At 46.5% G+C, this 27,082-nt stretch overlaps 1 long non-coding RNA gene across 1 annotated transcript in view; it reads right to left on the minus strand.

Annotated features, from left to right (window-relative positions):
- Positions 1-966: 966 nt before the first annotated feature.
- Positions 967-27,082, minus strand: part of LOC147685230 (uncharacterized) — a 31,781-nt gene continuing 5,665 nt past the window's right edge. The window contains exon 2 of the long non-coding RNA XR_015300420.1: positions 967-1,383. This is a non-coding gene — a long non-coding RNA (uncharacterized LOC147685230). The remainder of the gene's footprint in view (positions 1,384-27,082) is intronic.

Raw genomic sequence — 27,082 nt, forward strand, 5'->3', positions numbered from 1 at the left:
TTTGAAAGTGCTTTTTCTAGTGTGAAATTACAGATCCCAGCTGCTTTAGAGTGAGGGGTTTCATCAGGAATAGAGAACAGAGGTCACAACCAGAGTATCTATTGCAGAGGAGGCATAGTGCTGAAGATTGTTCGAGCAAACTTCGTTGTGGGAGCTGACTCTCAGGGCCTGATTCACAAAGGTAAACCTACACTTTTGTGTAGAATTATTGTTTGTTTACTATTTACAATCTCAGAGTTAATAGTAAGTTTACAACTTTGAAGCAGACCTACTTTCTTATTTGCAGAATTATCCACTCGAATGCTGAGTCTCCAGTGTTGTAAACTTACTGTAAAATCGCAGTTTGTGAATAGCAAAAAAGTGTAGACGTGCACAAAAATGTAAGTTTACCTTTGTGAATCAGGCGCTCACTTTTTGCATACGTGTGCACCAGTAGGAAATGTGATAATTGCCTATGGGCTTATTTGAATTTGATTGATTGCATACGGGCTAAATACGGAATTTGGTAATTGTACATGGTCTAGCAAGGCTTTTTCATGAACTGAGAAAACATGTAAACAGCACATCACTTGCCCACCTCTAGATTGGGCTAATAGATGTTGGACATTTGGTTATTTTAAGTTCTATTTGCAAATATGTCTAAATGGTTTCAAATGCTCGACGCTTTTCAGACAGCTAATTTAATCAGCTTTTTGAATATATCTTGAAATGAGAGAGGTTTTGATAAAGCATTCTTTAGTACTAGGGTTCGGGAACTCCGAACCACAGTTAGCTCGGGTTCTCAGAAGGGGTTTGTTGCTGTCTATCAAAATTTGGAAATATTCCAGATTCTGGTGATAAGGTTATACTTTAAAGACTTTTGGCCTATTTCCTAACATGCATAGGGATGGGGTGCAACCAATTGCATTTGTAATGTCTTGAAAAGACATAAACCACCTAGAACATAGTAGGTAAGATACACATTGCTTGGAGATACCATACAGCCTTTATTTTTGAGCCATTTGATACATTATCAGGTTTTTGTTGAATTCACTATACAGTCCAGCCTGGTATCAATATTCAGCTTTTCACTAATTCATAGAAACTGATAAACATCAGGACTTAAATAAAGTTAAAAGGAATATAAAATAAAATCCATGCAGCAGAAAATAAAACAAGATCCCTCTAGGTGGTTCGTGGGAACTGATCATCTTCGAAGGACATCTATGTTGCTTCAATGTCCTGCATTCAGCTAAGTGTGTCCTCAAAGTGTTCCAGGGGACCCATTCCACCAGGGCGTCTCCATGGTTTCTTCTTTGTTACACGACTTTTACTTATGTACAAAACAACGGCTTCTCCAAGTACATCTCCAGTTTCATTTATTATGTGGTTCCCATAAGGTACCTAAGGACAAAATTAGAAGTTTAAGTATCAGAGATAATGTTAATTTTCATGATTTGCTTTATAAAGCTTTGCACTATAACACATGCCTTCTTAGGCCTCCGTTGTTGGACATGATGAGGAGCACTATAGGTAATCCCACACCCAGAAGTACAGAAGGCACCAGGATACACGTAGTTCGGGCAGCACGGGTGCTTGCGCTGCCTTTTCCTGTGGGTGCCCGTACTGCCCAAACTACGTTTTATCTTGATACAAATTCAACATGGAATATTACCTGGAGTGAAATATATTATATTCTCAAGGTGCTAACTGTTCTCAAAGCTAATTGGTCAAAATATGTTGGCAATAATCATATAACAGCGCAACAATTACATACTGTGGGCCCTGAAAAAGTCAGTTTGTGGACGAAACGAGTTGGCGGTAGCAAAACATTTTAAAACAGAAAAATAAGGAAGAATTTTGATACGACTACATACCATCGACTCTTCTTTATAAAAAATTGGCATTTGAAAACTGTTTATTGTTTATTACTTGATCTTTCAAGTGTGCTGGGCTAACTTTGTTTGTTGTTGTTTTTTGAAAGCCGTTTAGGTGATGACTGGCTGCCCAATTATTGGAGGTATAGGGGATTGTGCGCAAGCCCCTTTGTACCTTTTGTATCTGATGACTAGGGATGTTAGGACTTGTGCAGGTACCTATGCTTTGATCCTCAAAAATTCTTGTAATTTGCTTTACAAAAGGACCACTTACATAACATAAGTTTCCTCCCATGACGTGGGTTTCATTTTGACTATTCACTGCCTCTTACCACCAGGTTTTACCTGACATTGATGGATACTCTGTTGAGTCACTGAGGTGTATATCGGCGTCACAGACAGAGCTGTCTTTGCTATCAACATATTGAAGGTGATCAGACTCTAAATGAGGTAAGCCGACTTTTAGTTAGGAGGAGAGGGTACTCTGTCACCATTGCGATAAAGAACCCTCTCCGCCTACCTCTAAATTGGGCCCTTCGTGTTTGCTGTTATGCCCTCAGGGTCCAAGGGTATTGTCTTGCTCACTGTGACACAGTATCCAAGATATAACTCACTGACGAGGACTAACAAGACTAGCCAAAACTGGACTGGGGTTGCTTGAATTCGTTTTGTAGGGGGCCTTGCCTGGCAATTAAGTCTGAACAGTTCTCATGAGCGAAGGATCAGTACTGATATGTGTGAGGAGGCCCTCAGTCTAAAGTGTCACAGTGGGTGAAAGTCAATGAGTTGGAATGCTACCCAGAACAATTGCCAGTGGTTTGGACTATATGCAAGCATTCTTCCTAATATTTTGTTTGTGTTTGCTTTTTGCCTTATACACATTTTGGCAGCACGTTTTAAATGCCAAAGTGTGCATGGGGAAAGAAAACCAGGAGTGCATTAAAAGCACCACATTTTATAGGAATTGAAATTAAGCCCATAATAAGGACCATAGAAGGATTGTTCCCTGCAGTCTAGAGGCATGTAAAGTTGTTCTGTTGCAACTGTGCACTTTAAAGGAAGCAAAACATGATTTACAACTTAGAAAATTGAACACTTAAGAGAGCAGGTAGCTTTTGCTGTAGTTTTGCTATACTGAAGCCATACGTGCTGATGGTCAGGTATTTGAGTGGAAACAGGTTCCATCAAGGCTGTTTCTTCCTTGATTCCTTTCTGTTTTTCCCAACCCTATGTGTTACATGTGTGTGATGTTTATATATAATTTTCTTTTTTGTTCTTTTACTATATAAAGGTTTCAGTCTGATTCGAAGGTGCATCTCAACAAAGCCTTGTACCTTCACTTTTTCCCCACTGCCTCCAATTGATGAACCAGAGTCCTTGCTTCTTGGGAGTTCCAATATTCAGTTCTAGACTCCTGTGTTTTAATTCTCTCAAGTCTTCATTCAGCATGGAGGTTTTTTATGCCTTTGGCTTTTTCTGAGAATGTGTGAGCTTCTCGAGGGCACTTGCCTACCACATATTCCAGCATACAGTGACAATATATACTTTAGAAAGAGTCACCCTCACATTAGACAGGATTTCGGGCAAACATCAAGACCTGAACAGGGATGAGGTAAAAGGGTTGATGTATGATGAATGATTAGAAAATGTGGAATGTTCATGTGAGAGATAAAGAGGAGGATATTCAGAATGCAAGGTGTGGGCACAAGGGGAAATTTGACACTTAGAGGTTAATATGAGATAGATAGAGCTATAGGTGATATATTGAGAGGTGTGCAATTATATTGAGAAAATCAAACTGGAATTAAAAGTGTTTTATAATGAGGGAGAAGAAGGGCAAAGAAATGTAGCAAAAATGGAGAAGAGGGTAAGCCTGTTGCAAACAGAGGTGAGAGTTTATTGGCAGCCATATTGGGTGGAAGGAATTATATTAGAACACAATACTCATTCCAGTTTATAATGGGCTGGAGTCACTCGGAGCATAATAATGGATTGCTGCACATCTATGCCAAAAGCACGCCACAGGGAAGCCTGTTTGTGCCAATCTAATATTCTGGAGAGGCCACGACCGCAAATGATGGACATGTGAAACTCAACACCAATTAGTATATGCTAGAAATTAATATTAGGAATACATTCACCTAAATATAAGTAATTTGTACATTTCTTATACTGCCGCTCAATTTAGAAGTTATAATCCAGGTTTAATTAGGCATGACACATTAACAATAAAAACAGTTATAAACTAGCAATGCTATAATGGAGTGCTACAGTTACCTGACAATGTAAGCTCCTTTTCAATAACGGGTAGTATTGCCAACAATTCATGAACAGGCATGGATATGGGTGCAATTTTTGCATGAATATACTTCTGGATTCAAATTGAGCTTTTTAACCCCTTCGCTGCAGCGGCAATTCCGCCGCAGCGCTAGGAGGGGATGGGGGGCGAGCGGCGGCCGCATGCTCGTGACGAAGCCGCTCCGTCACGAGCCGCGGTTGAGCTGTGCTCGTGACGCAGCGGTTCCGTCATGGCCCCGCCCGCTCAATAGAACACGCCGCGCAGGCGCAAAATCAGCACCGCGCAGGCGCGGCGGCAGGGCCATGACGGAATCGCTCCGGCATGAGCACAGCTCAGCCGATGCTCATGACGGAGCGGCTCCGTCATGAGCAAGGCAAGGGTTAAAAGGAATCCTAGTATTGACATTACTTCTTTTCCACTGGAAGTCAGCAATGAGTCCCTTTATTTTGTACTAATTTATTGGGCTCCTAACACATCTATGAATGCAATGAGATCATTGATGGAACATATTGGACAATGAATAGTGCAGTAGAAAAATGTCACCATTTTAGGTGGTTTGATTCTGTGGTTTGACTCCCCCTTCAATCTCCCTCTTCATTTTAATAAGACCATGATGTTTTTTAATCTAAATCTAATTAATAATCTGCCCACACACAAAGCGGGGCATCTATTAAGTCAAATCTTTTCCTCTCTGGAGAGAAGTGACATAAAGTTGCAATCTACTCCATTATGGAACAGTCATGCTGCACTACAATTTGAAATGTAATTGTCCCAGGCATTTATTTCATAAATCAATTTTTAAAAAAGTACAGGTTGAAAGGGCCAATTTGTTTTCCTGAGTCTGTAGCTGATCTGATCTCTTATACTTTTACTAACTGGTTTGAATCCCTTGCTATCCTTAGGCCTGATAAAATATTGCATTATTTAAAGGAGAAACTGACTGATATTTTAGATGGAGAGATTCCAATTACTAAGAAATAGATGAAAGTCAAGCTCAGAATCCCTGGTACCCTCAGAGATTACAGGAAATAAAATTTTAAGCAAGCAGCTAGAATGTAAGAGCAAGAAATCTATGAAAAAATAAAGATTTAAAACACTTTCATTAAATATTATCAAGTGCAGAATACATGTGTTACGATTACATATTAACTTAGAGCATATATTAAAAGGTCCAAATGTGTCAAAAGAACTCTTCAGATTCATCAGTGACCTGTAATCCCCTGTTAGGAGTACCTCTCCCATTAGAGTGCCTCCCATATTTTGTGAACATTTGGTGGCATTATTTTAAACTAAAAACGGTAAAATTAGACTTGATATCTGGAAATAAAACATATCCCAACCTACTTGTCCTGCTTTAGTACATCAAAAAGTAATAAACCTGTTTGTTTCATCACGTTATGCCCATTTCAGATCAGTAATCAGTTACCACAAAAATACACTGGGGGACCCTGGTTCTCCCCAGCAAGTTGGATGAAAAGGCAGATTTTAATTAGTCCACATATATTAAGGCATTTTTCAATAATTCTTTAGAGGCAAGACTGCTACTCATTATTTGGACAACATATGAATTCATACCACATTTACAAAATGCTAACGTATGATCTCATATTTCTAACAACTATCACCAATTACATTACTTAACTTTCTGGGCAAAGCTCTTGAGAATATTATTTACAAGCATTTGTAAGAATTTGTGGAAGCTTATTGCACTTCTAGTGCTTTTCAAATTGTTTCTTGATTTAGGTAGGAACACTGAAATCTGGGATTTCAGCTACTGATGATCTTCATCTAAAAAAAAAAAAAAAGGTAGAGTAGGATATTAATAAGTTATGGGCCTGTCAGAAGTCTTTGACACCATAGATCATGCTGTCATGGTATTGAAGCTAACTGAATTAGGAGTCACTGGATACGCACCAGAATGGCCGCCCTTATTTGTGACAGATCAGAGAAAAGATAATTACTTATCCTTATCAAGCATAGACAATGACCCTCAGGTTAGATGCCCCTCAGGGTTCCATTTCAACACATCTTTTTAATATTTATCACGCCCTCCCCCCAACCCCTACTGCTACAAAGTTACTGGAAGCTTTTGGAACCTCCTATTACACATATGCTGGTGATACCAAAACTAATTGTCTGGTTATCCATCCCTGTCAATTTACTAGATAGCAGTTCTCTGGATAACCAATGTACTCTGGTGAACTCAGTGTGGATTATCCGCTAGTGGATGTGAGCACACAATATGAAATTAAATCCAAATAAAACTGACATATTGATGGTATCCACTCAAATGATAACAACAAATCCTTTGTCATGACCAGTGAGTAACGTCATTTGCCCATCACCTTTTGCTTCAGTTCAAAATGTTGGTACTATGGTCAACAACAAACTTTACAAAACACACTAAGAGGGGAGACGGGGAGCTAAAAAACAGGAAACAGGTCCAGTTCCCACGCTCCAAATGGCAGCGGAATAATCACTCAGGGGTAACTGTTCCTAAAGAAAAGACAAGAAGAGCTGGCCTATTTTGGTTGCTGGGAGAGACTGTGAGTAAGTCACTCACAGGGTAGGTTGGGAACGAAATAGTGTGGAGGTGGGGGAATTCCTCCTTTCGGATAAAGTGCCCTCACACACCCATGCGGGTGTCGTTCCTCATCATCTGGCCTTGCTCCTCATGGGGGTGGCGCTGCAGTCCCCCACTGGCCCCGCAAGAGGTTTTTTTGTTGGAGTTCTTTTAGGAGTAACACTGCAGTGGTGAGTGTGGGAGTGTGGGGGGGGGAGAAAGGTGAGTGAATTAAAAATGACCACACTGGTGCCCTAAGAAACCTTGTGTGGTAGAGTTAAAACTGATGACAAAGCAGGTCTCTAGAAAAATTATATCAGAGGGGTGAATATTTTCCTTCAGTTCTGTTGTCAGAAAGTGAAAGTGATAGTGGTGAGTGAGTATGTTAGGTCGACATGTTTCGTGCCTTTTATTGGTCCCTAGTGGATCCCGTGGTGTTTCTTCAGGACCGTGTTTGAAGTGTAGAAATGTAAAACATAGGAATCTGAAATGGCAAACCCAGTATTCCCATAGTACCCATATACAGGTTTGTAGTCAATGTCAATAAAACTTAAGGAATGTCCTGTAGACGTTCCTCGATCCAATTCACCAGTAGTCAAGGCTGGCCTCATCAGCATTTGTAGCGCGGACTGGAAAGGACTATGGTGCTTCTCCCGTAATGCAGCGTATTACCTGCCTTCCGCTGCTCGAATGCCGGGGCATACTCTGCAGTGATTACTGCAGAGTATGTAAAGGCACAAAGGGGTATGCATGCAGGGATCTCTAAACAGGGTGGGAGGAGGGAGCAGTCCCACTATGTTTAAAACCACTGTAGTAGTTTCTAAGCTGCTCCACTGCAGTGGTTTCTAAACTGCTCCCTCCTCCAGTACTCTTTAGTGATCACTGCAGTGCATACCCCTGTTCCCCGTACATCGCTCAGCAGATTACTGCAGAGTATGTGCCTACTCCTCAACACCCTTTCATACGCTGCAGATTACTGCAGAGTATGTAAGGACTACTGAGGCGTAGGCAGTTGCACTGCAGTGATTTGGTTCTAAACAGGGCACAAGAGAGAGTAGTCCCTCTATGTTTAAAAACCACTACAGATTAAACTTTAATCTGCAGTGATTTTTCAACCCAGAGGGACTGCTTCTTCTTCCAGTACTGCTTTAAAAAGAACAAGTACTTGAAATTAATAATTTGGCGGAGCAGCAGAATTTATAAAAATTCTGCATTACAAGAGTAACGCAGAATTACTAGATTGCCCTGATTCCACAGGACGAATACAAAATTTCACAGAGACCTAACTGCATCCACTAGGATGATGGGGGAGCGGATTCACCAGGACACCCGGTGAGCTCAAGTGGATGGGAATGAGGATGGGGTTGGGGTGGGAGGTAGGGGTGGTAATTGTAGGGTACAGGGAGAGGGGCACAACATGTGGAGCGAGAGGGAGTATCTGGGTGAAAATGGTAGCAAAGGGAGATGAATTTGATACTTTGACAATAGAAAGGAAGATCAAAGCTCACAGGTTTACAGTGATATAATTGTATTGGAAGCAACGGCCCCATTAAGTATAGAAGGAAAATTAGATGGAAGCCGATAGTCTGAAAATCTTTTCACTGAACACAAATGGATTAAATAATAGGCATCAATGAGACGCCGTTGAAAATGGGTTATATCTTATTATCCCTCAGTGATCCTGTTCCAAGAGGGGCATATCCAGAGGAGGAGGTTTAAAGATGCCCATACGAAAGGGTAGTCCAGAGTAAAGGGGACCATGGCATCCATGAGGGGGAAAAGAATGGACTTGCCCCAGTTAACCTGGATGCCGGAGAGACCCCCGAATTGCATCACCCCTCGGACCATGGGGCCTAGGTTCTCCTGGGGGTTAGGGATGTAGAGTGTGATGTTGTCCGCTTACATAGAGATGACAATGGCTCGGGCCGTGAAACCCAGACCCCTCTGGATGTGATATTGTCTGAGCCTGGTGGCAAGGGGCTCCATAACGACGGCGAAAAACATGGGCGAGAGGGGGCACCCCGCCTAGTGCCCCTAGCAATGTGAATGGGCTCTGAAATATGTCCGTTAAGTTGATTCTTGCGCAAAAAACAGGGCTGAAGCCAAGGCGAGGGAGAAGATAAACAAGCATTTGCAATGCAATAGGTCTCGCATTTGCGAGAGTTTGAGCTATTGGCATTGTCAATGGCAATGACTTTTATTCATGTGTTTTTGAAAACCTGCAAGTGGTGCACCTAAATAAAAGGCATTGTCATGTACAATTCCAATAGCTAAAATTCTCGCTAATACGAGACCTATTGCATTGCAAATTATTGTTTGCCTTCCTATCAATAGCCCTGATCTGACCAACATGTCAGGCTTGGGGGGAAGGCGATAGGGGTCCCATCTGAATAGTGTCAACCTTGGGGAGTCCTGCACAACTAAGGCCATGCAGTGCTAGAGCATAGCTAAATATTGTTTTCACCAATTTGTGCTCGAGGGGAATGGAAAAAAGTAGATTACAGAAGACTGCCCTGTTAGCCTTTTTGTCGACATATGCTATATGTATATGTCTTTAGAGTAGATGTGAGTTTAAGTTGGTAACTGAGGTCGCTATGTTTGAGTGAGATAGCAATAACTCTTAAATAAAAGTGCTGTTGCAGGAAAGGATTAGTCCCATTCTCAGCACAGCTCTCACAAAACCAGACTGGGCTGCCACGAAATTGCATATTGTAAGAACACCAAACGAGTTAGCAAAAACTGATGTTACCATCCTAAATGAAAACTATAACCTATATTTCATCATACATGCAATCTAAAAACACTCAAACCAGTTACCACAGTATTTCAAATACCATGAAATCTAAAAGCAGTCAAGTTCTTCAAAACGAGTTTGTGTTCGTGTAACAGAAACCACAATATTTAGGTACAGTCATGACAATTTCCTAACACTGATAAGTGTGTTCTTACTGAAAGAGGCTTTACCACAAATACTGCAACATTGGTTTTGGAGTTATCTGTCGCTTACAGGCAGGATCTCAGACAAAGAAATGGTCCTGGATGCAACTTACAGCTATAATATTTTAATAAAACTCTGTTACGTAAGTCTTTACATTACCCAAACACTTCATATTTGACAAGCGTGTAGCACAATGTGGCTTCAGGTCAATTAGCCACCAAAGCATTGCCATGTCAATGGAAAACATAGTCTAGTTTTAGTTACTTTGCCTACACCAACAGAGCACATTAGACAAATCAACTGCCACGCTCACGCATACCACACACTTACTGTTGTAAACTCTGCTCCTTATTACATCACCCCTTTCTGATTCCATCATGTCAACTCTCCCACACCCAATTAATTTGTGGGTGTGTGCAGTAACTATTTTCCATTTATAGCACTAAGTGTACCGCTAAAAGTGAAGTCTTGTTGATCAAGACAGGGATGTAGCCTAAAGCATAACACACCGTGGGATGGTGGTCAGGCATATTGTGTTAAGCTGCAAGAGGCCAGTGGTAGGCATACATATTACATGCAAATATAAGTCTAACACGGGGAAAAACACTCACAATGCCCCCCCAAAAAACATCGGTCCCAGTGCTGCTCTGCAGGATGCCCGCGGTCCCTGCAGGGGACCCCATAGGGGGGCAGACCCCGTAGTAGGGCGTTGGGGAGCCGTTCGCCCATTCCAGTGGAGGGAGGTGGTGGGGGCAGGGACAACTGAGGGAAAGGCTGTCCCCCTTTGGGACAAGATATAGTGGGAGCCCCTCCCTCTCCACTTCTGGCCTGCCTTGTTAACTGCAAAAAGGGTGGTCCTGTGGTCCGACAACATGGCGGTGGTCCAGGCCATCAACACCCAGTCGGCCTCTTGTGCACTTGTGTTATGCTTACTTAGGGAACTTTTCAAAGTATGTCTGTACAATAACGTGGAATGTAAGGCTAGGCACATCCCAGGAGTCCAAAATACGGCTGCTGACGCACTTTCACGTTTTCATTGGCAGCGGTTTTGAGAGGCTTGACCGAGAGCGAGGGAAGAGATGACACCTTTCCCGGCTCAGCTCTGGCACCTGCTGCGGTGGCGCAGCGCATTAGAGAACTAGGCGAGATGTCCCTGGCACCCCGGACTATGAGAAGATATCAGACTTGTGTAAAAACATTTTGCGAAATCATGGGACCTTGGGAGCAGGAGGCCTCGAGACAGGTTGAGAGGCTGCAGGCATTCATGGTCTGGGCAAAAGATGAGGGGAAGAGCCACTCGTGGATAGCCGGTCACCTGTCTGCTATCGGGCACCATGCCCGGCTGTTAGGTCAGAAGGACCCAACCACATTATTCGCAACCAGGGCGGCGCTCAAAGGCTGGGCAAGAGTGATGCCCAAACAAGCAGACCAGAGGGCCCCCATAGACTACGAGACATTAAAAAACATGCTAGATGCCCTTCCAACGGTCACCCACTCTGCCTACGAAGCAGCCCTTTTTGCAGTGACATTCAGCCTTTTTGGAGCCTTTAGGATAGGTGAATTGGTAGCTCGCTCCAAAAAGGAGATGAACCCTAGGGTGTTGTTGATGAAGGACATACGACTGACAGCGGAATCAGTAGAGATTTTCTTACAATCCTCAAAAACAGACCAGGCAGGCAAGGGTAGGAGCATTTCATTACAGCGCCTGAGCAACGACAGCTACTGTCCGGTGGCTCTGCTGGCCGCTTTCCTGTCTTGCCATCCACATACAGAAGGGTTACTACTGATACATTTAGACGGCTCCCCGGTCACGAAGTATCATGTGGATCATGTGATGCAGGGGTGCCTATTCTTAGCAGGCTACACAGCAAAAGGGGCCAAGTGCAGCTCCCACTCTTTCAGGATAGGTGCGGCTACCACAGCCTTCAGGGAAGGTCTCCCAGCCGAGGCAATTAAAAAAGTGGGTCGGTGGGACTCCAACTGCTACAAAAGATATGTGAGACCAATGAGTGTAATACGCCCTGTTAGCAGAACTAGGGTTGACAACGTGTAAACAAAGAAGAATAAATACGTAGGCCATGCTTAGGTGGCAGTGTAAAATACAATGTGTGTTACAAATTTCAGTTGCCACATCTTGGAGGTTGTATTACTTTGCAGTGCTTTGAAGTGTTTAAATAAACTATAATCTTGCAACCTATTGTGTTTCATTGCAGGAAAAGAGGTATGGGTGTTGGGGCACACTTATGTCACGAGACTGGCGAGATGGGTGAAAGCAAACACCTGGAAGCACGGCTTCACCAACACTAATGTATCTTGGTTTGGCTTCCCCGGGATGCATTGGGCGGCACTTTTAGCGACGCTGCGTAGGTTATTGAGGGAGAACAGGCGAACGCCAAACATCTTAGTGGTGCACCTAGGGGGGAAGGACCTGGTAACGTTAGGTAAGAGGCGATTGTTAGATGCAATGAGGAAAGACTTGAGCATCATGAGCGGCGAATTGGGACAATGCAACATACTATGGTCAGAAATATCTCCAAGACCAATTTGGCATGGGGCAACATCGCAGGAGGCACTAGAGGTCACCCGTAGGCGCGTAAACGCAGCGATGAGCAAGTTCAGTGAACAGCGAGGGGTAGGTTTCATCAGGCACGGCTTGCTGCACGCTAAATCCATTGGCTGCTGGGAATCTGACGGGGTACATTTGTCCAAAGTAGGCATGGCAATATTCCTATTAGACCTAGGGGAAGCTTTAGAAACAGCCGGATGCAGATAGAGGAGGACTAAGGGCTAGGTAGTGGGGGCTCTGGGCGCAGCGGGTGCCACGCCCAGGGCTGTGGAGGAGGTACAAGGCGATCCCCATACAGGACAGGAGCAGGAACAGGACCTGAAGCCCCAGTGCGAACCGCACCGTGCTGAGTCATACATAATCCAAGGGGCCCTTCTTGGGTACTTAGTTTCGACGGCGCCCCGTTAGTCCTTTGGGCGGTTGTAAGCTTGAGCAACCGGGGGCTTGCCGATAATGCCCTGCCTGGATGGAGAAGGTGTGAGTTGACTCTCCCTTGTCCGGAGGGTGGGGCGGGTGGACGTTAGGTCCGCCGGTGGGAGGATTTCCTCCCAAGTACCACACCGGGCTATGGCCGCTGGTGTCCGCTTCTTTGGCTCAACTTCAGGCGCCCTGCAACAAGGGGTTGCGGGGCGTAGGGGTCACCTGTCAGTTAACCCATTCTGTTATTTGTACTACAAATAAACCTGCAACTTCTTCATCCCAACATGCTTGTCTGTGTATCATTTGGTTGGGGGAGGTTGTGGGCAGAGGCGTACCGATGTAACTACTATGCAGGATGCCCCCGGTCCCTGCAGCGGACCCCATATGAGGGCAGACCCCATAGTAGGGCGTGGGGAGCCGATCGCCCATTCCAGTGGAGGGAGGTGGTGGGGGCGGGGACAACTGAGGGAAAGGCCGGGCTGCTCCTTGCCAGCCTTAGGGTCCTTAGGCCTCCCAGCTCCCCTTTCACCCCCCCCCCCCGTCGGACGCGAGGCCCACGCTCTTCAGCTCCCCTCCCTGCCGCTCACCCGCTAAAAGGGGGGAAGTGGGGAGGGGGGTTATTAACAATGTATTTATATTTTCTAGGTTGCAGGAGGAGTTACAAGACGATCCCCATACAGGACAGGCGCAGGAACAGGACCTGAAGCCCCAGTGTGAAACGCACCGGTCTGAGTCATACATAATCCAAGGGGCCCTACTTGGGGACTTGGTTTCGACGGTGCCCCGTTAGTCCTTAGGGCGGTTGTAAGCCTGAGCAACCGGGGGCTTGCCGATAATGCCCCACCTGGATGGAGAAGGTGTGAGTTGACTCTCCCTTATCCGGAGGGTGAGGCGGGTGGACGTTAGGTCCGCCGGTGGGAGGATTTTCTCCCGTACCACACCGGGCTATGGCCGCTGGTGTCCGCTTCTTTGGCTCAAATTCAGGAGCCCTGCAACAAGGGGTTGCGGGGCATAGGGGGTCGCCTGCCAGTTAACCCTTTCTGTTATTTGTACTACAAATAAACCTGCAACTTCTTCATCCCAACATGCTTGTCTGTGTATCATTTGGTTGGGGGAGGTTGTGGGCAGAGGCGTACCGATGTAACTACTATGGATGTGGTGCCTCGGGTGACTGCTCTGCCTGCCGATGGCGGGAGCCACGGAGAGCAGCTCCGCACCTGCCTCCGTTGCTGCTTTCCGTGGCTACAGCGCCAGCGCAGAAGGGAGCAGATGAACGTGGAGCAGAAGCTACAGGCTATGCCAGGCCCCTGATACATGCTGTGCTGCTGGACCTGCGGGGAGGCACAGAATATGAGAGGAGTCGAGACACAGCAGGCTTCCAAGATTAACCCACTGTATTCTATTGTATCGCCACTACCATACGGCTCAAAACACCCGACCGGAATTGCAACACCACTGGGCGCAATCATCTCCAGCAGTCTTCAGCGACGAGAGTGAGGCAGCGCTTTGTTGATCCCAACCCTGAGAGTCAAACTGTGATGGGACAGTAATTAAAAAACAAGCATTGTAAAAACCAGCGATCCGCACGGACTCCCAAACCCATTACCAGTGCAAAAAAAACAACGAGTGACGAGAGTGAGGCAGTGCTTTGTTGATCCTGACCCCAAGAGTTTAGACGTGATGGGATAGCCTTGTGCATGCGCTGCTGCCATGTTTAGGTCAGGCAGATATGTGGGACACCAAATAAAAGTGTGATCTGGCGGAACAAAACTGTAGTCATTGGCAGCTGCTTCCGACCTACACGGAAGTCAGTTTCGCATGAACAGCCACTAAAAAGCCAGCTAATAGGATCGAGACCTAAAAAGAAAGGGCCTCTCAAGAGTGTTGAATGCTTTGGTGGTGTCCAGAAGGGCGGCCACCGCTGGAAGTGCAGGATTAATTTGATGAAGGACGGAAAAGATGGTTCGAAGGTTGTGGGATGTAGCACGGCCGGGGATGAAGCCGGATTGGTCCGGATGAGGGATGAGCGGCATGAGAGGGAGAAGCTGGAGGCCAATAATTTGGCAAAGATCTTGTTGTCAGTATTAATTAAAGACAGGGGACAATAAGAGTCGCGAAGCTCAAGAGGGTTGTCCGGTTTCAGGAGGAGCGTGAGCAGTGCCTCTCGGAGAGAGAGGGGAATTGGCCACTGTCAAATGATTTATTATACAGGGCAGCGAGGTGCGTGACCAAATGGGGCGCAAGAGCCTTATAAAAGGACTCCAGCAGGCCGTCGGAGCCAGGGGCCTTGTCCCCGGGCAGACTGTTGATAGCACCCGGCATTTCTTCCTTGGAGAAGGGCTGGTCTAGGCATTCCCGGTGGGAATTTTCAGGCCAGAGGAGTTAAAGAGTGTTAAAATATTGATCGGGATTATCACGTGGTGGCACAGTCCCGGCTGTGTAAAGTTGGGAATAGAAGGTTGTGAATGGAGCATTTATCTCCTCAGAAGAAGTGATTCTGTGCAGGCCACCAACCTGGAGCACAGTAATGTAGGGGGTGGCATGAGGCTGGTGCAATAAGTTAGTCTTGCCTGGACGATCCCCCCTCACTGAAGCGGCGCGCCCTCGCCTCCCTGCCCAAGAACAAGAGCTTTCTATTGGCCTCCTCAGAGAATGCTGTGAGTTTACCTCGGAGCTGTAGGAGGGTATCAGGATTGGGGTCACGGGAATGCGAGGAGTCCAGAGTTTTTTTCTCCGCTTCCAGTCTGTTGAGAATGTTGCAAATAAAGCGTAGCCGCCCAAACTGCTTGGAGATACATTCGCCTCAGACGACCGCCTTGAACCCCTCCCAGCGTGTGGAGGGGAAGTCGACGGAGCCTTCATTTAGGGTGAAGTAGTTCATGAAAGCAATTTGGATCTCATCACAAAAGACGAGTCTCGGAGCGCATGAGGGGGAGCTGCCAATAAAACATCTGCTGTGGGGAATTCGGGAGTTGTAAACTGAGGCGAACGGGGGTGTGGTTGGATAGGGCGCGTGCCATGTGCTCCACAGAGGTGAGCCATGCAAAGGCATCTGGAGTAGTAATCCAGAGGTCCGGGCTGGACCAACAGTGCATGAGTGAGGTTGCGCATAGATGAGGAGCGTGTGGCCCAGAGTGATCAAGAGTAGCTGATAGTGTGATGTTAAAATCTCCCCCCCAAAGGAGCGTGGCTGGGCCCAGTGAAGAAATGTGCTGCCAGACCAATGCAAAAAAATCAGGGTCATCCGAATTGGGACCGTAGAGCACCGCGAGAATCAATGGTTGGTCCAGAAGGGTGCTGTGCAGAATTATGAAGCGCCCCCGGATCAATTATCACCTGAGAGGTGTGCCTGGAACGCCCCCTACGCAGCAGGATAGTCACCCTACGGGAGTAATTAGAATAGAAGGAGGAATGGATTTTGCCCCAGTGCCTGAAGAGGAGCCTGCGAGCAGTAGTGGACAACAAATGGGTCTCCTGCAGGAAACCAATGTCAACCTTGAGCCGGATGAGGTGGGTGTGAACCAACCGAGCCTTTCGGTGGTCATTCAGACCACTGACATTCCAGGTCCAAAGAGTGGTGCGGGTCATGTCAATGAGCCAAGGGAGTGAATGGCGAGGTGAAGCAGAAATGCAATGTGGACCTTGTGCAGTGGAGAGGAGAAATGCAGTGCAAAACACAGTGTAGCAGATGTTACATTACAAGGAGGATTAAAAGACAAAACCAACCTTGTAAATTAAACTACTGATGCTCACCTGGACGTCCCTTGCTGCCAGGAGGACCCTTGCTTCTGCCATCCGGTGTTTCCCGCGCTGCGAGCACACCATCACCAGCTAGTCCCCGACCGCCACTGCGACCTACCAACTCAGCGGCCGCAGTGTGGTGGGACTACACGTACCAGAACAGCGAGCGGGACTGCGCCGCCCACCAGCCGCACTTCCGCGCCCGGAGGCGCTTAAAGATCCTTCGCTTGGCCGGGGGAGCGGGAGAACCTTGTAAATTAAACTACTGATGCTCACCTGGACGTCCCTTGCTGCCAGGAGGACCCTTGCTTCTGCCATCCGGTGTTTCCCGTGCTGTGAGCGCACCATCGCCAGCTAGTCCCCCCCCGCCGCCGTGACCTACCAACTCAGCAGCCGCAGTGTGGGGGGACTACACGGACCAGAACACCGAGCAAGACTGCCATGGCCACCAGCAGCACTTCCACGCCCGGAGGCGCTTAAAGATCCTTCCCTTTGCCGGGGGAGTGGGAGAACCTTGTCAATTAAACTACTGACGCTCACCTGGAGGTCCCTTGCTGCCAGGAGGACCCTTGCTTCTGCCATCCGGTGTTTCCCGCGCTGCGAGCGCACCATCGCCAGCTAGTTCCCCCCGCCGCCGTGACCTACCAACTCAGCGGCCACAGTGTGGGGGGACTACATGGACCAGAACACCGAGCGGGACTGCCCCGCCCACCAGCCGCACTTCCGCGCCCGGAGGCGCTTAAAGATCCTGCACTTGCCTCGCATCGCAGGACGCGCGCTGGCGGTCACCGGCTGAGCCCGGGCAGAGGGCGGGTCCGTCTCTGGCCGTCCGGGGCTGGCCAGGCTGGGCTGGGCCACCCCCTTTGGTCTTGGTCTTGTAGAACTATCTCATTTGGACACCTACTAGTAACAAAAAGGTACATTTATGCCCTTGACTAATTTGTAATTTGCATGATGGGTAAAAATACTCCTGTTGCTACAAGATCTAGCACTAGACAAAAAAAAAATATTCCTACTACCCCACTGCCAACTTTGACTGCCATAGATAGAATGCTTCAAAAGACATTTGGGGTGGTTGTAACGGCCATCGAAAACACAGAGAGGCGTTTCTCGCTTCCCCCAAACATGTGTTTGCCTCAAAGTTATACTGATACCACCATAACACTGGCAACTCCAACTGATTCTTCACTCCTGGATTCCTATGTAGAATTGCCCAGGGTTTGAGAGTAATGATATTAGCCCACTACTACAACCCCAATCTCCAGTATCGCTCTCCACTGCCAGCAGGCTCTCACAAACACCGACTCTACAGCCTGAAGACACAACTGGAGATTCTTCCCTTCTATTGGACAGTTCCTCTTTGGGTATTGTAATTCGGGATACTGCCCCGAATATACTTGCCAAATCATTGACTAATGAGGAAGCTAGCTATTCAAGTAAGATTTATCCAGTACTAGGCCACGAGATACCTTTAGTAAATGAGGTGCCTTTTCCAATAAAGGCTAACAAGCAGCCCCAAAATCCAGTTAACTTAGGAGGAGTTTTGAAAGGGAAAAAGGGAGAAGCCAAACAGAAAGGGGAAAAACACAGATTGAGGAAAAAGGCAGATTCTGCAAACATTGAATCAGGGTCACTTTTAGACGAAGCATTATTAGGATCAGACAGTGCTCAAGGGGGATGAATTCTACCCACCAGCGGTAACAACCAAGGATCTTTTCAACCTGTCCAGAGAGAGAGGAAGTTGGGGGATCAGTGGCTCATATTGAGCATATTGTTAAATCACCGATCCTTCCCCTCCTCGAAAGGGTAAAAGTAGTAAAAGATAAACTGGATAGGTTAGAACAATTAACCTTGGATAACTTTACCTCCTTAAAAAACATGATTAAACTTGAAGTTAGAGGAAGACCGAGGAGTCTGGTGACCACTCCTTTGAATGCTGCAAGCTCTTTAGAGGGCACAACTTGCATAGCCACCACCCAGGCAACTAAGGTGGTAATCCAAAAAGACCAGACTATTAACAAGAAAACAACCAAAGAAGCCCCCCGAAGAGACTCCATTACCAACAGTAAGACAAATAAAACCCCCCAAAAAGATTCCACTACAAATAAAAAGACCCTAGAACTATCTGGCAAAATTGCGCCATGTCCTAAAACCAATGTAAATAAAAGCACACTGGAAAAGACTCCCCGCCTAGAAGCCACACAAACATCTAATGATAATCGGGACAGTATTCAGACAGCCCCCTTGGCTAGGGTAGATCTGCCGCCAGAGTCATTACCTTATGTCATCGTGCTCACTGGCATCACAGAACTAAAAAGTGGGAAATATGAATCCTACCAAGATCTTAAAAATAAGGTGACATTCTGGCTGAACAAAAATAGGCTGATCCCGAGGCACTTGAATGGTGAGGTACTCTTTGTAAGAAGGGATAACTGGATAGGGAGAAGGCAGAAGGATATACAGGGCGACATAATAATTGTCAACTTTAGGGACAGTAATGTAGTGAGGTTCATTTCTAATGAATACTGCTCTAGTGATAGGGGACCAATTCAGGCAAGAAATCTTACCTACTTTTACTGAGTAAAGGCTACACGACCATTTAGCAGTCAACAAACTTTAGCAGATGATGAGATGTTAGGAGATTTTTATGCCCATCCCATGGCCTTTATGAACAATCATCTCATAGATTATTATGGGTTAGAAGCCGTTGACGGAGTGGGAGCAACCAATGGAAACAAGAGAAAAACTGCAATAGTTAATCCCTCTCCGGGGGGTGGGGTTAGCTGTAACGCAAGGGACTCAACTATTCGGCTCTCTGAGTCAACTATGTCTAATGGAAGAGCCAGTAAAAGTTAACCCGCAAGTCTTGAGAATTGAAGGGCACTCAGTAATGGACAATAGACAAGAGCACGAAAAAGGCAGGGCTAATCTTGCCATAATATCCTGGAATATTGCTGGCATAAAGAAGAATATGCCGGACCCAGTATGGCACGATTATATTAACAATGGAGATCTTATCATGTTCCAGGAAACATGGGGATTAGATAACCATTTTAAAGTTGGGTATAGGTCATTCTATATACCGGCATCAAATACTAATAAAGGTAGACCATCGGGCGGGTTATTAATTTTGGCAAGAATTACAACGAGCATTGTCTTTAAACAAATAGACGCTAATAGCCCTGATATCCTGGTCATAAAATCCCAAGAAATTAAAGGACGGGCAGTCTGTATTATCAACGTCTATAACAAACCGCACTCAGCAAATAAAGAATCAGAGACAATAAGCCAGTTATGTGGTATTATTTCTAGTTTAGGTCATAAAATTTGTCTGATTATAGGAGGAGACTTCAATAGGAAGTTCTTACCTATAATGGGTCTAGAAGATATCTATGGGGAGGAAGATAATGTTAATAACATTCCCTCGATTGATGCAGGCCAGAGTATGGCCTGCATGAAAAGTACCCTGCAGCTGCTAAAATTGTCCTTGCAATATGGCTTACGTGCCTGTAATGGGCGCTTACCATCAGATTTCCCAAGTAAACCCACTTTCAAAAGAGTCCGTTGTACCAGTCACTTAGATTATATATTGGTCTCTGTGTCCATATGGCCAATGCTCTCTGACCTGAGGGTGGATAATCGCAGTGAAAGCGATCATTTTCCACTCCATTTAACTGTCCATAGTTGATTATTTGCACTTCCTATGGAGGGAGTTCGTCGTGATAGTAACTTACCCGATGACCCCTTAGAATCCAACAACCGTAGATCCTTAAAATTGCCTGCTGTTATGGCTAATGTGAGTACCATTAAGAAAATGTATGATCTATATGTATTAATAATGTCACCGTTAGTTAATACTAACATCGAGGGCCACTTCTTAATAGAGGTACATGGGAACCTGATGCCGCAGCTCACTGAGATCCTCTGAAAAGACATCCAAAGAGTGAAATCTGGCGGAAATAGTTGCTCTAACCAAGGCCTATGGTACAATAGAGTGTGCCGTCAGGCTAAAGCAGAGCTTATAAAAGCAGTAAAAGGGAACTAAATAAATACTATTAGGGATAAAAGGAAGGAGTATAAAAAAATAATTTGGGAATCTAAAAAGGAATGGGACGAAAAAGTCTGGTCAGAATTAACTGTAGCATGTAAATTGAAAGACCAATCTCTATTTTGGAAACTTGTCGCTGGGGGCACTAAAGATGGAATTCGATCGAGGGATAGGTTCCTCGAGGAAAGTGTCTGGTTAAAACTCTTCTCATCACTCTATTCGGGTGGCGAGGGCAATGACGGGTGGATACATGAAAATACAGACCTAGGCACTTGTGTTACACCCCTAGAATTTAGTCTGGTTGATACGATATCAGCTATTAAAGCAGTTAAACAGGGTAAAGCTCCGGGTCCAGATAGAATACCAGGTGAGCTCTGGAAACACAAGAACCTTTTGTGGACACCGTATATTAATTTACTTTGTAATGAAATTCTAAAGGGAGCCCCAATCCCGGACACCTGGCGGGGCGCCGAAATTGTGACTATCTTCAAAAAAGGAGATAGATCTAATCCATCACATTATACACCAATCAGTCTAATTGACGTGCTCCAAAAAATATTTGCGAGCCAGCTTTTAAGTAAGTTGAATACTTGGATCGAGGAAAATTCAATTTTTACTACATTCCAGGTAGGTTTTAGCGTAAGAATAAGTACTGTAGACCAGGTTTTTAGATTTAAATGTTTAATCTGGAAATATATAAATATAAGGAAGTCACATTTATAAGTAGCCTTTGTGGACCTCAGAGCGGCCTTTCATTTGGTCCCAAGGGGAAAACTATGGAAATCACTAAAGGACATGGGTATCCACGAGGACATTCTTCTTCAGCTACTAAGGCTCCATGAGGGGAATTATGCAAGAGTCAGGTGGGGCCCAAACGGGGAGCTATCTGAGAGAATAGACATAAAGAGAGGCGTCAGGCAAGGTTGCGTCATGGCGCCAACACTTTTCTCTCTTTATGTAAATGACATCCCAAACACTCACTTGGGCTGCGAGCATGACTCTCCCAAATTATGTGGTCGTTCCGGCATTACTCTTTGCCGATGATGCGATTTTAATCTCTCAGACTCCCAAAGGCCTACAGAACCTGCTGAATAAATTTTGGTCATACTGCTCGGATAAAAGCTTAGAAATAAATTCCTCTAAAACCAAGGTTATGGCGATGAATCCCCACAAAGGTTTTAAGAAAGCTTTTAAGGTGAATAGTGACAAGATCGAACATGTTCAAAATTTTAAATACCTGGGTATCACCTTAGACACCAAAATGAATTGGAAGACACAAATAGAAAATTCGAGGTTATTATTACTACAGAACCAGGCTCCCATAATCAGGAAACAAAGGAGTAGCTTTGTAAGAGCAGTTTCCCCTGCAATTGAGCTATTTAAATGCAAAGTTCAATCGGCTACCCTATATGGGGCAGAACTATGGGGCCATGCAGGAGGAGATGCTTTCTCTGTACAAGAAAACAGTTTTTTAAGACAAATGTTATCTGTCCCTGGTTGTACCCCCTTAATTCCATTATTTCTGGACTTAGACATACGTCGTTCCGACGATTATGCCTCCCTACGCCCATTGTTATACTGGGTCCGCTTGTGGACCACCGACGAGTTAGTGGACTACAGGAACGGACTAAGGGAAATCATGCAAATAAAGAATACTACAAGGCTAGCATGGTTAACTCACATCGAAAATTGGCTGGAAAAATTGGGCTTATACAGTTTCTGGACAGACCCAGGTGCCATACGTGCCTTTCAAAAAAACTACTGAAAGTAAGGTATTGGGAGTATATCGATAGCTGCCTCTTGCAAAACCCTAAAGTTGGGAAACTGACCCTTTGATTCTTTGAGGTCAAAATGGACAGTAAATTTGAATGTTTCATGGACGAAATCTTGCCTACATTGGCAAAATCACTATATTTGAAATATCACTATGGCATTCTGCAAATTAAATCTAGGACATCCAAGTGGGGTTGCAACAAGGAGCTCATAGAGAATGCTAAACATAAGTGTGAATTGTGTGACATGGGCACAAGGGAAGATGAGGCTCACATCCTGTTCCTTTGCCCTGCATACTTACAGGCTAGGAAAACATGGATTAAACCTATTTGTCTTCTCCTAGGACTAAGGAAAATAAATGATGGGGAAAGAATTTTTAAGGGAGACACATCGCAGACTATAGTTTTCAGCTTGAGCCGTTTCCTCTTTGCCGTGGCAATAATCAGAAAAAGGACATGGCCTAAAAATGTAAATGTAATTGTACCCCCAGGTCTGCACTATTATTATATGTACTGGTCTTGGAAAATTAATTTACTGACTCGAAGTATGATGGCTGTGAACCACAATAATTTTATTGCATTATTTGTCTTAATTGTTTTTCGATAATGCTGATAGATTGCCATGAGATGGTTAGTTACTGACCTGATTACTTCCTTTTAATAATATAGTCTTTGGTATTTTAAAAAACAAAATTAAACTAAAATATTGTATTAATCTATATTATCAGGAATTTCCTCGCCAATTAGTTTGTATCTTACTTGTAAAATCTTTTGGTCTTCAGACATACTCTGTGCCACTAACTGTCAACCCTTCCAGATGCTTTATGTATGGTTGTAAAAAGACCTATCTTATTCCATCTGGTCTTTTAATGTAAGTTAAAAGTCAAACATTGTACTGTATCTTTTATGGTTTGTTTTTAACCAAAATAAAGATTTAAATGAAAACCAACAACAAAGCCTCAGGAGGAGGCAACAGTCCCAAAAATGCCAACATCCCACCACCCACACCAACCCCCCAATTAGGCTGAGAAACCAACCCCACCTACCCAAGGGGACCACAACTGGGAAGGGGAAGCACAGAAACAGGGATGGGAATCATCCCAAGGAGGCATGGATGTGCCTAGCATACACCCCTGCCAAGAAGACAGGGTGGCCAAGCCAAGGGAGATGCGGACAGCAATTTAAGACAGAAGGTGGAGAGTTGGGGCACCCGAGAGAGGTAGAGGTCTAGTGTGCAAGAGCAGATAAAGAGGCGGGAATTCAGATATAAGGGCCGACAGGAGGTCGTGAGAGAGAGGAGATTAGGAGGAGGTCGAAGCAACAGGAGAGATAAAGGAGCCCCCCTCAGCGAGCCCACAGGCCCAGCGAGCAGCAATTGGAAGCACATCAGTAAGGAGGGGCGATGCACACAGTGACTGAGACAGCATGAGGCTCAGCCAGGGAGGGCAATGTGAAAGCATATCATGGCAAAGAACAATGGTGGAGGCAAGAGTCAGACATTGTTGCTCAGGTCACCGTCAGCATTGGCCTGGGAGTTAGAAGGGAAAGAGCGCTGCACAAAATCCAGTTTCTTTGCATAAGCCATTGTGGCCTGCAGCTCTGTGATGATCTGCATTTTGGAGCCCTGTCTGCCTCGCACCTTAGTGGGGAATGCCAGTGAGTAGGAGGTGTTGTGCTTTTGAAGTATACGTTTGTCCGGAAGGAATTCGCGGTGGGCACCCTGCCCAGCCACCATGTAATCAGGGAAGAACGCCAGAGAGTTCCCTTTGATGGCGGATTTTACCCTTGTCCCTGGCCACATGAAGAACAGCGTCTCGGTCCCTAAAGTTCAGCAGCTTGGTGATGATAGGGCGAACAGGCAGCCCGGGAGCATGGCGTGGGCCAAGAGAATGGTGAGCTTGCTCGACAATGAAAGTGGGAGAGAGGACCCCACCAAAGAGGTCACGGATGAGTTGTTCCACATAGTCCTCCATTTTATTGATGATGGAGGATTCGGGCACACCTGTGATGCAAAGGTTGCTCCTGTGGGAGCGTGCCTCCAAGTCCTCATTCTTGTCCTTGATCAGCTCAAATATCTTTTCCATCTCTAGGTGCTTGTGATGGTCCCGCATTGTGGCGTTCTTGGCATCCGAAACTCTCGTCTTGACCTGCGCCAGACGTGTGCCGTGTGAGTCAACCTGAGCCTAGACAGTGTCCAGTCGAACGAACAACAGATTGAGTTGTGCGGCAGTACCAGTGACCGCGGTCTTGATGTCCAGCATATTGGCCTTCAAGTCATCCTCTCTGGACGGGCGGCGTCCGTCGGGGCCACAGGATCGCTCACATCCGAGGTCGCTCCCTCCTGTGCAGCGTCAGCCGGTGTTGATCGAAAGCGAGCTTGGGTTGTTTGGGGACGGCCTTCCCCATGGTCTGGGATCGTTGAGTGAGCAGAGGCGGACGAGAATAAGATGGGCCAAGAGCAGCGGAACAGAGCTAGGCGGATGGAGGCGGAGGAAGACCCTGGCAGGGTCAGGGGGTGGAGCAGTGCGGCCAAAAGCTGACCAATAAAGGAGAGTACTGAGAGTGGAAGGCAGCCCAGCAGGTTTAGGACGTCAGGCAAGGCCGAACACACAGGAGACGGAGCAGGCCCAGTCCACCAGGTGGGCGGGAGGAGCCTAGGCGATGCAGAAGGTAAATGAGGCCAGATCAGAGGAAAAGCCTAGGCCAAGAGCGCTAACAAGCAAGGGCAGCAGCGCCCCGCGTGGGAGGGCTGTGCAAAGCGTGGAGAAGAGGGTGGCTTTGCAGAAATCAGTGTGCAAATGATAGGCGGTGAAAATGACCAAGAAGCCCACGAGGTCAGCCCAATATAGGGCCCTGGTCCGGTAGAGAGGCCGCCCGCAAAAGGAAGAAGCTGACAGAGGTCAGACACGCCGGCGCCCGCAGTGAGTGCCATGTGGGGCCGTGAAATCTGGTCTCCAGGTTGTGTAGGGGGTATAAAGGCAGTGTCTTAGGTCTGGTGTGCCAGAATACAGTGGTGTGCAGGCAGGAGACAGCAATGTAGACCACCCACCTGGTGGTGGGGAAGCAAGAGAGCGGCAGGGAGTCCGTGACCATGGGGTCAGGAGCAGCGGGGAGTCACGGGGAGTGCGCCACCAACTTCGCGGGGCATGAAGAAAGCGATCAGAGGAAATGGATGCCAGGGGGAAGAAAATGGTGCCCGAGTAGAGTGAGGCCCGGGCCCTGTGCTACAGCTAGTGTGCCCCCTACTCTGCCGCGAGAAGCCCCCACTGCAGCGTGAATGACCGGATCAGGAGGAGAAGAGCAGCGGGCCGGCTCAGATGCAGCAATTCGGCCTTTGGAGATCCGCACAAGTGAGGCAGGTCGGCGGGCTGCCTCGGCCTGGACCAGGCGCCAGTCGCACGCCAGCAGGAGGTTCTAGTCTTCGCGTCCGGTCCCAAAAGTGGATCTTGGTGTGGCAGCATTGGAGGGGGCCCTGAGTGATATCGATCCTCACCCTAGAGTAAGGTGAGTCAGGGTAGCACTGAGCTGGAGGGCAGCTCCACGGATGTCCACAGGATTTTGACAGATTATCAGGCTTGGCCGGCAGAGCCCACTTAAAACACGGTCATCTTGCAGCAGGCTAAGCCATGCCCCAGAGGATTGGGCACATTAAAAGAAAGAAGACCGTAACACAACCTTTAAAGCCTCATACCCTAAGTCACATTAAGTGTCTGGAAAAAGTATATAAGGGAGTTTGAGACCCATAAAAATGGTCACCTGCCAATCAGCCAGATGAACTGTGTGAGTTGGGGAAGTTCTGCAAGACTACTACCTATGACCAGTACTGGGGATCAAGGTCTACTAGTCTCCCTGTGAAGTGAAGGGACATCATCCACGGAATCCAATACCACCTATCATGGAGCCTGAAGCCCCTGCTCCTGCCTGCTTGCCTAGACCAGTCTGCCCTGTGAGGAAGAGTAGGGTGTTGAAGGAAACAGGCCCTGTGGGGAATTCTGTTGCGTGGACTCCAGTTACAAGGTGTGAAGAACTGACCTTTGCACCAATCAGGTTATTGCCCATGTGGAGGACAAAGTCAGCGACCCTGTATTTCAGAGGGGGTCACCCTGAAGTTAGCCATGGTTTCTCCGATTGGGCTGTCGCTGGTGTGCAGAGTAAAGTCACCAACCCTGTATGGTAGAGGGGCTGCCATGAATATTGCATGACTGTCATGCTGATCAGGCCATAGCCATGTGTGGAGTGAGGTCTCTGACCCCATATGCGACAGTGGGCTGCAGTGAAGAGGAAACTACTGCAGTGTCACTCGGGCTGTCGATTGAGTGGGATGTAAAGTCAGTGACTCAGTTTTCCAGAGGTGCCACCGTGAAGAACAAGGAACATTGCTTGGTTTTGCCTCAGTTGAGAGGAGAAGACACTGTGGTGACCCCAGCGTTCCAGGGCCCCAACTGAGTATTGAACCCACAGCTATTATCCCCCGCCCTGTGAGAAGGATATAAGGAACTTACTACCTCAACAGGGGAAATGCAGTGGACACCCATTCAGAACCGCTGCAGAGCTGTGACAGTTACTCACCATATGCAGCTCTGCATCCCTCCAAAACATCTAAGTGTGGAGCGCTCCAGGGGACTCAGGTAGCCCAACTCCAGCAGGAGCCAGTGAGACTGACTGCAATGCCAGGATACACTGGGGAAACTTGCTTGCTGCATAGCGCTTTGGGGGCTGGAACACTTTTGGAAAATTCTGAGTAGGACTCCTGAGACTGGGACTTCTAGTGGAGCTTAACCTGAATATCGCCTATAGGCAATAGGGAAACCAATACCGTTAGTGATAGGAAAGTGGGACTCAGGGACCTGCCTATCAAACACTAGAGCCCTGACTTCAG

Source organism: Lissotriton vulgaris, chromosome 10 (assembly GCF_964263255.1).
Source record: "Lissotriton vulgaris chromosome 10, aLisVul1.2, whole genome shotgun sequence".
Classification (NCBI taxonomy): domain Eukaryota; kingdom Metazoa; phylum Chordata; class Amphibia; order Caudata; family Salamandridae; genus Lissotriton; species Lissotriton vulgaris.